We start from the raw sequence: 12,252 nt of genomic DNA, 5'->3' as shown, positions 1-12,252 counted from the left end.
GCCCAGCGCCGCCAGTGCTCCCAGTCTGCCCAGCGCCGCCAGTCTGCCCAGCGCCGCCAGTCTGCCCAGCGCCGCCAGTCTGCCCAGCGCCGCCAGTCTGCCCAGCGCCGCCAGTCTGCCCAGCGTCGCCAGTGCTCCCAGTCTGCCCAGCGTCGCCAGTCTGCCCAGCGTCGCCAGTCTGCCCAGCGCCACCAGTGCCGCCAGTCTGCCAGGATCAGTTAGATCCGCCATTCAGCCAGGATCCGCCAGTCTGCCAGGATCCGCCAGAAGTGCCAGTCAGCCAGGATCTGCCAGATCCGCTAGTCAGCCAGGATCTGCCAGATCCGCTTGTCAGTCAGGATCTGCCAGTCAGCCAGGATATGCCAGTCAGCCAGGATCCGCCAGTCAGCCAGGATCCGCCAGTCAGCCAGGATCTGCCAGATCCGCCAGTCAGCCAGGATCTGCCAGAACCGCTAGTCAGCCAGGATCCGCCAGTCAGCCAGGATCTGCCAGTCAGCCAGGATCTGTCGGAACCACCAGCCAGCCAGGATCTGGTAGATCCATCAACCTGCATGAGCTTCCTCTCACTCCCGAGCTTCCTCTCACTCCCGAGCTTCCTCTCACTCCCGAGCTTCCCCTCAGTCCCGAGCTGTCTCTCAGTCCCGATCTGCTCCTCAATCCAGTGGGTTTCTGGGTGAGGACTACTAGGCCATGGTCGGCGGCGAGGGTGGACTATCCAGGGACGCGAGGAGAGGGGACTAAGACATTAATTGAGTGGGGTCCACGTCCCGCGCCGGAACCGCCACCATGGACAGACGCCCACCCGGACCCTCCCTATTTGTTTTGAGGTGCGTTCGGGAGTCCGCACCTTAGGGGGGGGGTTCTGTCACGCCCTGGTCTAAGTATTTTGTGTTTTCTTCATGTATTGGGTCAGGCCAGGGTGTGGCATAGAGTTTTTGTATTGTGGTGTGTTTTGTCTTGGGATTTTGGTATGTGTGTATAGTGGGATTGTAGCTTAGTGGGGTGTTCTAGGAGAGTCTATGGCTGTCTGAAGTGGTTCTCAATCAGAGGCAGGTGTTTACCGTTGTCTCTGATTGGGAACCATATTTAGGCAGCCATATTCTTTGGTTGTATTGTGGGTGATTGTCCTGTGTGTCTTGATGTCCTGGTTAGAGGTTAGTAGACACTTGTATAGGCTGTTTTCGGTTTTCGTTTTGTAGTGTTAGTGTTTTGTTGTGTGTTACGTTTGTTTATTAAAGATGAATCGCAATAGACACGCTGCAGTTTGGTCCGACTCTCCTTCACCATTAGAAAGCCGTTACAGTGTTACAGTAAGGTTTAGCATGTGTCAAATACAACAGGTGTAAAACTTACCGGGAATAGCTTAGTTACAAATCCGTAAAAAACCCTTAACCAACAATGCAGTTCAATAAATAGAGTTCAGAAAATATTTACTAAATAAAATAAAGTAAAAAATATAAAATAAAATAAAAAGCAACACAATAAAATAACAACAATGAGGCTATATACAGGGGGTACCGGTACAGAGTCAATGTGCAGGGGTACAGGTTAGTCAAAGTAATTTGTGCATGTAGGTAGGGGTAAAGTGGCTTGCAGAGTGAATCTTAGCTCTCCTGGTGTACTCCTCAGCCTTCCTCTTTGTCCTCAGTGGCGAGGAACGCCAAAATCTCAAAGGCTTCGCAGACTCTTCTTGAGTACACCACGAAGAGAGTCTTGGTGGCAGATCCCTGTGATCTGCTTCATCCTCTTCCTAGCCTGCTTCCTGTCCCATCTCTGTCTGAATCTGGTAGGCCTTTTTGAAGTATGTCACAGCGCCATCCTGGTGTTTCTTCTTGTAGAACAAAAACAGGCCGAAGCCAGAATGGCAGCGCTGCTTTTCTGAGTCACTGCGGGAATCATCCTCTAACAGGACAGTGAACATCATCGGAAGTTGCTTTATGGCCTACATACAACATGCAAGTAGGGGCATTTTCAGCCAGTTGGTTATATCCCAACAGTATTTTCAAACCCAAATCTAAAATAAATGGAATAATTTGAATAATCTGTCTTCAGATGGTGATAGTCAGCACTACAAAATCTGTCACCAGAGCCATTTTATATACAGCTGTCACAGGCCGGCTCATAGCCTGTGGCAAAAATGAGGGGGCACGAACAACAGGTATAGCCCAATCAAAAAGGTTCATTATAAACCAAAAACGATTAACTTTAAACAACGAAAAAGGAATGAGGTGTGAAAGTATCATAGGGTGTATGTAAAGGGTGTACGTAAAGTGCAGGGATGTGTGAATCTGTGTGTGTGAATATGACTGAGTGAAAACTTGTAAAACTACAAAGGAACAAACAAAACAGGATCATACCTGGAGGAGCAGAGAGAGAGAGACGAGTGGTTAGTGAAGCAGTTGAAATACCCTGAGCCCAGGTGGCTCCAATCACTATTGACCCTCCTCTGCCTGCAGGAGGAACCGCCCCTGCAATGCAGAGGAAGGGCCGTGACACAGCCTACTCACTACACGTACTAATAACTGTCATGAAATATGTTTTATTTAGTTAAGAAATGTATCTTTAAAGGTGAACAATGTCAAAATATTATTGTCTTACTGTTCCTTTTCGACTAAATGAAAGGTCAACTCACTGTCAAACTTGCAGCGACTCCCTCCAAACGTCTGGCAAAGTGCCAGCATGGAAATACTTAGAGGGAACAATAAGAAGATTTAATATTTGGCCTTAGAAAGAAGCACGTTAACAAGCTCAAAGATCACGTTTATGGCAGTATGTTTTATTATCTCTTTCACAATGTTAATGCCAGTTACAAGAGCAACAACAGTTGAACGGTCAGTGAAGATATCTAATCAACTACCTGAAAGGTGACACATCCAAAGACATAAAAACATGTTTTCCTAAAGTAATACATTCTAATTCATTTTTTGTTGTTGTTGCAATAAAAAAATATAAAAAATTAACATAAGAAACATGCACGCAACTTGAAGTTAATGTTACACTTTACAATTAAGACCATTCAAATGCATGTAGCAGTATTCCTATAAGCCATGCACTGTGTAACAGTTTCTACTCTTGTGTGTATTTCTCAGCACCAGTATATCTTACAAGACTCGTTTTGATGTTAGGAGAAAGAACAAGGTCAAGGGTTGAAATCCGTGGTGGAAAAAGTACCCAATTGTGATACTTGAGTAAAAGTATCTATACATTAATAGAAAGTTACTCAAGAAAAAATGTAAGTCACCCAGTAAAATACTACTTGAGTAAAAGTCAAAGTATTTGGTTCTAAATATACTTTAAGTATCAAAAGTGAATGTATTTGGTAATATATACTTAAGTATCAAAAGTAAAAGTATACATAATTTCAAATTCTTTATATTAAGCAAAGCAGATGCCACAATTTTCTTGTTTTTAAAATGTACAGATAGCCAGGGGCACACTCCAACATTCAGACACCATTTACAAATTATGCATTTGTGTTGAGTGAATCCGCCAGATCAGAGGCAGTGGTGATGGCAATGTGTTCTCTTGATAAGTGTGCAAATTGGATCAGCATTCAAAATGTAACGTGTACTTTTGGGTGTCAGGGAAAATGTATGGAGTAAAAAGTCAAACAAATTCTGTAGGAATGTAGTAAATAAAAAGTAAAAGTTGACAAAAAAATGAATAGTAAAGTAAAATACAGATACTCCCCAAAAAATGTTTAATACTACATTGAAGTACACTACCGGTCAAAAGTTTTAGGATGCCTACTCATTCAAGGGTTTTTCTTTATTTTTACTATATTCTACATTGTAGAATAATAGTGATGACATCAAAACTATGAAATAACACATATGGAATCATGTAGCATCCAAAAACACATTTTTGGTTCCTACATGATTCCATATGTGTTATTTCATAGCTTTGATGTTGTCACTATTATTCTACAATGTAGAATATAGTAAAAATAAAGAAAAACCCTTGAATGAGTAGGCATCCTAAAACTTTTGACCGGTAGTATATTTTTACTTAAGTACTTTACACCACTGGTTGAAATGGGGACCCTTTTCATTCTCTTATCTTATCCCAACATGGAGTTATAAGCCCTCAAACACACTCTGTCCACTTGTGACAACCAACCCCATTGCGGGGTTGGATGTCATACAGCATGGGGTTCGTTGTCACAATATTTGCTTGTAGCTTATTCCTTTCTTTGATTGAACGATATTCCCTAGAGAATTCAGCCTTTTATGCCGTGAGGGTAACATATGACATTTATAGTGGATTTTTATGTGTACGCATGCTTGCACATGCGTGTGTGTGTGCGCGCGTGTTGGTGTGTGACAGAAAACATATGTGAGAGAAAGCCAAAGAAGGGAGCTCTTTATATCACAAGAACAAAATAGCTTGGGATTTATTGTAACGGTATTCGTTGTCTGAAGAAGAGGAATCATCGGACCAAAGCGCAGCGTGGTAAGTGTTCATGCTTGTTTTATTCAAACTGAACACTATAACAAAAATAAACAAGAGAATAACTGAAACAGTCCTGTAAGGTGAAAACACTAAACAGAAATGAACTACCCACAAAAACCCTGTGCGAAAAAGCTACCTAAGTATGGTTCCCAATCAGAGACAATGATAGACAGCTGTCCCTGATTGGGAACCATACCCGGCCAAAACAAAGAAATACAAGAACATAGAAAAAGGAACATAGAATGCCCACCCAAATCACACCCTGACCAAACCAAAATAGAGACGTAAAAATCTCTAAGGTCAGGGCGTGACATTTATTGTATACTGGCAGTTGCAATGTTGAAAGTGACAACCAACCCCGTATTCCATGTGACAACCATCCCCAACGATCCTCCCAATGCTAATTAAGATGCTAGTTAGCTTGACCTAGGAATTGGTTTGAAATATATATTTCTCTCTTTCCTCTTTTCAACAAACATTGTTCATGGATACTCCGATATATCAAACATTTACAAAGATTTTTTTATATATTTTTTTACTTTTAACTAGAAAAACAAACAAAATTCCGCTCAGCCCAATGTTTTGTCATTCTGAAATGGATTGTTATTTCAAAAAATTCACAAAAATAACCTTCCAATTATTATACAGCGCCATTTCAATTGGGAGTAATTAGCACTGTGACAACCATCACCGGTCTCCCCTATATCATTTCAGTTTCATTCCTTTGCCTAGGGCATCTGTAAGGTCATCTGTGTCTGAAGAGTGCACCTCGACTCTCCTTGGCTCTTCAGCATTCCTGCCTTTTTTGTCTTCAGTGGCGAGGAATTCCAAAATCTCAGAGGCCTCGCCAACTCTCTTCTGGTTAGCGATCTGCTTCAGCCTCTTCCTAGCCTTATTCCTGTGCCAACTCTCAATCGGAATCTGGTAGGCCTTTTTGAACTGGGTCACAGCACCATCCTCGTCTTTCTTCCTGAAGAACAGAAACAGGCCGAAACCGGAGTAGCATTGCTGCTTGTCTGAGTCACTAAGGGACTCATCTTTCAGCAGGTTGATGAAGATCTTCATCGCCTCCTCCAGCTGGTAGTTGGCTCCGTAAGCCTCAGCCAGGTTCAACCTGAATTGGACGTTGGATGGCTTCAGTTCCACAGCTCTGGAGAAGTGATGGATGCAGAGCTCTCTCTTCTCTTTTATCTGGCGTGCTTTGATCCAACCCTTCCCTCTTCTGCTCAGACATCTGGTGGAACTGCTGTTTGTGACACAGGCCGATTTGGTAATGCATGAAGGAGGAGTGTGGAGACAGTTTCACAGCTTTCTTCAGAACCTCCAGGGTCTCATTGATGCCCTCGTGACTGAAAAACTCAGCCACGTAACGAATGACAAGAGGTACGTCAGGAGACAGTCTGAGGGCCTCTGTGATGAGTTTCATGGACTCATGTCTACTTTGCTTTTGAAGCTGCAGGGCTAGCAGGACCATGATTTCAGTGTTATCGGGCTCTAAGGATAAGGCTTTCCTTAGCTGAGTAGCACCTTCAGTATGCGCCAACCTCACATTTCCTTTCCTGGCTAACCCCTCCAACCTATACAGGACCATGGCATAGCCCACGTTGAAGGATGCATTGTCTGGTTCTTCCTTAAGAGCTTTCTGAAAGCTCTCCTTTGCCCCCAAATAAAATAGCCCCCCAAGCCGTAGAAAACTCCAAGCCTTCTCACCATGTATTGTAGGTAAGCTGCCTTGAATAGCAGTCGTAACACCCTTATTGATGTTTTCCAGCTTTCCAATGTAGGCATCCACATCATTCATGTTCCCTGAGTGATAGTGAACCCATGCAAAGTTAGCATAGGTTACCAGTAACTCTGTATCATCCTGTCTATTCTTCAATGCACTCTCAGCCTTGTGGAGATACTCAAGAGCACTAACATTGTTTTCCTCCAGGTGGCTCAGAAAGGCTAGTAAGTTGAAATATGTGGCATGGTTCGGACTGCTGAACTTCATGATGCGATCCAGAAGTTTTTCAGGGAGGCTGTCCCGGTCCTTGATGTCATCCTTTTCTATTCCCCATGTAAAGTGACACTCAAGTGCTTTCAGCTTCACTTCCATATCTGTTGTGACAGAAGCGCTATGAGAAAAAAGAAAAATACCCATTAGTATTTGTTATTATAATATTATTATTAGCCCATCATTGTTGTCGTTGTTATCAGCCATCATCATCCTCATCATCATCACAACAGCATGGACAGTACCAGTCAAAGGTTTGGACACACCTACTCATTCAAGGGTTTTTCTTTATTTTACTTTTTTCTACATTGTAGAATAATAGTGAAGACATCAAAACTATGAAATAACACAAATGGAATCATGTAGTAACCAAAAAAGCTATAAAAAAAGCTAATATATTTTATATTTGAGATTCTGCAAAGTAGTCTCCCTTTGCCTTCATGACAGCTTTGCACAATGTCGTGGAAATTTCCTCTATTTACCAAATCATGGGAGCAAACCACACACACAAGTCAGAGTTTATAAAAGTCCATCTTTAATTATATAAGCTCTATAGCATTTTGCCTTTCAACAGTTCAGTATCTCTAATGAAAAGTTGAGAGAGTCCCCACACAATGGCAAAATGGGATCCTTTATAGCAAAGATCACACATAGTCAGACAGCATAGACATAATTCATCGTTCAGCTTTGTCTCCTTTCCCAAACCCCAGAACCATAAACCAATCCTCCATATCAACAGGCATATATCAAATTGTCATTTAGATACAACCCACTCTAAATACAAACTCACGGAGAGGAGAATGAGGCTATAGGTTAAGATAGAAACAACATTAGAGGGAGCATAGAATGATTCCAGACACTGCCACCTTCCTTTCCCCACTGGGAAAGGTAGGGAGTAAAAGATATGTTTACACATGATGACACTTTGACCTCTCCCCTCTCTGTGGCCCATGCAACTTAGTTTTGACATAGAACAGATAACTGCAACCTCGCCACAGTATTATACAAAAATACCATTCTGATGAGAAGTAACTTACACACATTTGATGAATATTAAACATCTTACAAATGTTACCAACAAATTCTGATCCTTCCACGACAACACGCTTGGCATTCTCTCAAACAGCTTCATGAGGTAGTCACCAGGAATGCATTTCAATTACCACGTGTTAATTAAAAAGTTAACTTGTGGAATTTCTTTCCTTCTTAATGCTTTTGAGCCAATCAGTTGTGTTGTTACAAGGTAGGGGTGGTATACAGAAGATAGCCCTATTTGGTTAAAGCTAAAATATATATATTTTTTAAATCAAAAGCTCAAATAAGCAAAGAGAAATGACAGTACATCATTACCTTCAGACATGAAGGTCAGTCAATACAAAACATTTCAAGAACTTTGAAAGTTTCTTCAAGTGCAGTCGAAAAACCATCAAGCGCTATGATGAAACTGGCACTCATGAGGATCGCCACAGGAATGGAAGACCCAGAGTTACCTCTGCTGCAGAGAATATGCTTATTAAAGTTAACTGCACCTCAGATTGCAGCCCAAATAAGTAACAGACACATCGCAACATCAACTGTTCAGAGGAGACTGCATGAATCATGCCTTCGTGGACTAATTGCTGTATAGAAACCACTAATAAAAGAAAGTAATAATAATAAAAGACTTGCTTGGGCCAAGAAACATGAACAATGGACATTAGACTAATGGAAATCTGTCCCTTGATCTGATGAGTCCAAATGTGAGATTTTTGGTTCCAACCGCCGTGACTTTGTGAGACGCAAAAGGTGAACAGATGATCTCTGCAATGTGTGGTTCCCACCGTAAAGCATGGAGGAGGAGGTGTGATTTTCTTCCTTATTTTCCTCCAACCCTTCCACCCCTCCCCTAATTGGAGTAAACTAATGGTCAACAACACTTAAGCTTCTATTTCCAGCTTATACATACTGTATACATTTTTCGGACACAATGTATTTTACAATAGTTATCTTTTGTTTGTTTTGAACCCCATCCTTCAGCTACTCTTACCCCCCAAACTGTTGCCAGTTTGCTTTGTTCGTCAAGCCTACCAGCGGTTTCCCCCTTACTCCTGTCTGGATCTAGTTCCTGTTTCCCGGTTTTACCATTCTGCCTGCTCTGACTCTGAGACTGTCTGGTTCTAGTTCCTGTTTCCCGGTTTTACCATTCTGCCTGCTCTGACTCTGAGACTGTCTGGTTCTAGTTCCTGTTTCCCGGTTTTACCATTCTGCCTGCTCTGACTCTGAGACAGTCTGGTTCTAGTTCCTGTTTCCCGGTTTTACCATTCTGCCTGCTCTGACTCTGAGACTGTCTGCCCGTTCTGTACCTTTTGGACTCTGATCTGGATTACTGACCTCTGCCTGCCCTTGACCTGTTGTTTTGCCTGCCCCCTGTTCTAGTAATAAACCTTTGTTACTTCGACACTGTCTGTATCTGGGTCTTCCCTAAAACGTGATAGGCAAGGCTATCCCTAAAACGTGATAGGCAAGGCTATCCCTAAAATGTGATAGGCAAGGCTATAAGCAAATCGGTAAACCGGGATATGACTAAAGAGTTAATCAGGGTGATTTTTCATAAAAATAGACAGGTATTTTCCTTTCCATGGTAGCAAGATCTTATCTGTTTTTTCTAACATTATATGAAAATGTACTGTAGGGAGATCATTTATTTCTTTCAGGATATGAATACCGCGTTTGTCCACATTTTATTTTTATTTATCCTTTATTTAACTAGGCAAGTCAGTTAAGAACAAATTCTTATTTACAATGACTGCCTACCCCGGACAAACACTAACAAGGGCGACGCTGGGCCAATTGTGCACCACCCTATGGGATTCCCAATCACGGTCTGTTGTTATACAGCCTGGAATCGAACCAGGGTCTGTAGTGACACCTCTAGCACTGAGATGCAGTGCCTTAGACCGCTGCGCCACTCTGGAGCAGTGTGGGACCATTTTATACTACACGGTAATGGAAAACTTGTATTATTTTGTGATCCCTTGTGTAATTAAAAAAAAAAAGTAATCTTTATTTAAGAACAGGTTCTTATTTTCAATGACAGCCTAGGAACAGTGGGTCAACTGCCTGTTCAGGGGCAGAACGACAGATTTGTACCTTGGGGATTTGAACTTGCAAACTTCCAGTTACTAGTCCAACGCTCTAACCACTAGGCTACCCTGCCGTAATATAGTACACATAATTTGTTTGTAATCCAGAGAGGTTAGAAAAAGTATCTAGATCCTCTATGAGGCTGTGCAGGGATACAAATTATGGATTTAAAGAAAACATGAATCATCAGCGGACAATGACACCTTTGTTTTTAAGCCCTGGATTTCTAGCTTTGGCTTTGTAGGACCAACCCTGCCAGGCAGGCTCCGAATTTTGAGGGGGCAGTGCTGCTCTAGTTGGTCTCTGACCATATTTTTCTTTATGTCTTGGCTGCGTATAGGCTACTTGCAGTAAGCCTATAAAACAGATAAGGACTTCTCCTTACTGTATGGGTCACTCAGGTGGGTGTCGAGGGTTGGGGACCGTTCCATCATGATAGGACAATAAATAAACTATATTTATAATTTATTTAACGTCTATATCTCATATCTGCACAAAATTGAAAGCTCTCTCTGTCACAACTCCTGCTCGCAGACACACATGGGGGGCTATGGCATTTGCAACCAATATACCTGCACATACCCACATACTGTGCCTTCTATGTCTTCTGTTTGCTGTGTTTTGGCCATACCATGTTGATTCCTACCTCATTTCAGGTTTTTCAGTACTTTTGTGTTCCAGTTCCTGATATTTGAAGATGTATTATTTCAATAATGATGCTTTCTTCTCACGCTGTCTTATATATTTATAAATACTATAGATAGAACGTCGAATACTAATTATTTGACAACATTTTCCTTGTAATTATTACACCGTTCTACAATTTCCTTCGGGAACTGATCATTCATGCCTATTTTCGTGCCAGCGAGTATTTTACCCAGGCTTTTAACCATTATTTCATCCTTAAAGAATGGAAATCTGGTAGTGATTGTGCGCTCATATCTCTGTCCGAAACTGTACACGTTCGAGTTTGATTTTGTCGACAGTCTCGCCTTGGATCAGTAGCACTGTAAGAAATAATTATTTCACCACACTTTCAGGATCTTCATCCTCTTTTTCTTGGATAACATTAAGTAGCACACATTCTCTCATACACCTAGTCTGTATTTCAAGTAAGGCTTCTCTCAGAAATATATATTTTTTCTCCTACTGTGTTATTGACTTGTTAATTGTTTACTCCGTGTGTAACTCTGTGTTGTCTGTTCACACTGCTATGCTTTATCTTGGCCAGGTCGCAGTTGCAAATGAGAACTTGTTCTCAACTAGCCTACCTGGTTAAATAAAGGTGAAAAAAAAATGTTCTCCTTTTTAAGTTCTTTAACGTCCGTTTGAATCGTATTGACTGTTTGTTTCTTTCTACATGGTCTCAGCTTTTTCGTCACTCATCTCGAGTTCGTTACTACTTAGTTCAGGTATGCCCAGTTTATAATTTATCGATTTAGGCAAGTCGGTTTCCACACTTACCATTCCCGGTGGTGAAAAGCATAAATCGTCTGTGTCCGTCGTTTTCTTTTGGGGATTGGTTATCCATGCTTACTTTCCAACATGTTTGAGTGTTGATTATATTGGTAATATTGGTCGACACATTTCTCTAGTCTTGTAATTCGTTTTGTGTTATCCATCAGGTTATTGCACACGAGTAGGTGGATAGAAGTGCTAATATTTAGTCCATTTTCCAGATATTGAATATTCCGTTTTTATCTTGACTGGTTCTGCAGCAAAGTGTTCAGTCCGCATTGACCTCTCTCTCTTTCTCTCTCATAACACAACAACATTGTTTATTATTGTGTTATATTAAGTACATTAGAGAGAGAGATTATGTACGTGCATGTCATTCAAATATGTTATAATTTCTGTAAGAATCTTACCTCATTTTACAGTCGGTGGCAGATAAGGCAGGCTACAGTATCGAGATGATAAAAGTCAGAGACACTACCTACCTCCAGGTATAGCAAAGAGTTATATTTAGCATAAACGAAAACGAAACTGAAACATGTACTTGCTTGCCATATATGTCCATTCTGCCAACAAGCTGTGAATGAAGGACAACAGTATCATCAACAACTAAATCAAAATGTATCTAGGATGTGCACGCACCATCCCAAAGGCATGCATCTTTTTTTCATGTTACACTCAAACAAAATGCTGGGTTCAAAACAACCCAATTTGGTTTATTTGGTAACCCAGCGCTGGGTATATATTGGACAGAACACACGCTGAGTAATTTTGACCCAGCCAGTTGGGTTGTGTGAATAACCCTGTTGTAAAAGGAAGCAGAGCAGAAACTGTCTTGTATCCTTTGTTTTGTCCCGTTTCAGAAGTAAATGATCTTGTCAAGCTTTTACCAGTTGATGTACTTAAGAGAGAGAGCTGGCCAAAAGTTGGCTAACAATTAGCTATTATTTTTGCCTCAATCACACTAAGCCTGAATCAAACATGAAACCATCAGCCAAACGATTTAAGATTGATTATTGGATGTTTTTCCAGTGCAATGTGAGTTGTATTAGTCAGTAAGGTTATTGATCTGTCAGTTTCCCTAGCTAATTCTCTACTTTTCACACTGACACAGTAATTGGATGCAGTCTATCACAGTGCCATTCGTTTCGTAACCAAAGCCCCATATACTGCGACCTGTATGCTCTCGTTGGCTGGCCCTCGCTTCATATTCCTCGTCAAACCCA

At 41.5% G+C, this 12,252-nt stretch overlaps 1 pseudogene; it reads right to left on the bottom strand.

Moving 5' to 3' along the window:
* Positions 1-3,954: 3,954 nt before the first annotated feature.
* On the bottom strand, positions 3,955-11,522 carry LOC115106156 (interferon-induced protein with tetratricopeptide repeats 5-like; annotated as a pseudogene).
* Between the last annotated feature and the right edge of the window lie 730 nt (positions 11,523-12,252).

This window comes from Oncorhynchus nerka, linkage group LG23 (assembly GCF_034236695.1).
Source record: "Oncorhynchus nerka isolate Pitt River linkage group LG23, Oner_Uvic_2.0, whole genome shotgun sequence".
Lineage (NCBI taxonomy): Eukaryota > Metazoa > Chordata > Actinopteri > Salmoniformes > Salmonidae > Oncorhynchus > Oncorhynchus nerka.
The sequence above is the reverse complement of the archived record's forward strand: the minus strand, read 5'-3'. Positions and strand labels throughout refer to the sequence as shown.